The sequence below is a fragment of the Cucurbita maxima genome, unplaced genomic scaffold, assembly GCF_002738345.1.
Source record: "Cucurbita maxima cultivar Rimu unplaced genomic scaffold, Cmax_1.0 Cma_Scf07635, whole genome shotgun sequence".
NCBI classification, from domain to species: Eukaryota; Viridiplantae; Streptophyta; class Magnoliopsida; order Cucurbitales; family Cucurbitaceae; genus Cucurbita; species Cucurbita maxima.
The window spans coordinates 1-601 of record NW_019279650.1 but is presented as its reverse complement, the minus strand read 5'-3'; the positions used below and the strand labels follow the sequence as shown (position 1 = coordinate 601).

Genomic DNA, 601 nt, shown 5'->3' with positions numbered 1-601 from the left:
GATATCTAAACTATTTGTTATTAATATTTTGATATTTTTTTATTTTCACTATTATTGATGATGGGACATTAATAGGGTTTTATGATGTAAGAATCATGGGGATGTAGCTCAGATGGTAGAGCGCTCGATTTGCATGTGAGAGGTACGGGGATTGATACCCCGCATCTCTAAAAATAAGTTTATCTATTATTAAATATATTGTTTCTTTTCAAATTTTTCCTCATTCATGACCTGTTGTGTAGCAATATTTCTTCATTTTCACTATTATTGATGATGAAAAATTTAGGGTTTTGTGATGCAAATATTGTGGGGATGTAGCTCAAATGGTAGAGCGCTCGCTTAGCATGCGAGAGGTATGGGGATCGATACCCCGCATCTCCATAAGAAAGAAATGATTTTTTTCAGTATGAGTTAATTTAACATGTTATGTATAAGGGGTGGGTAGGAGAGTAAGGAGGACTTCTTCACTTCTTCACAATTGCAATATCTGACCAATGAATATAATGGTCATTTATAGTTTCTATCACAATAATATAAAATTTTGACCAATGAATATAATGGTCATTTATAGCTTCTATCACAATAATATAAAATTTGGGAA

At 32.1% G+C, this 601-nt stretch overlaps 1 non-coding gene across 1 annotated transcript; it reads left to right on the top strand.

The window, feature by feature from the left end:
* The first annotated feature begins 308 nt into the window (after positions 1 to 308).
* On the top strand, positions 309 to 381 carry TRNAA-AGC. Its single transcript has one exon. It is a non-coding gene; the product is annotated as a tRNA-Ala (tRNA).
* The last annotated feature ends 220 nt before the right edge of the window (positions 382 to 601 follow it).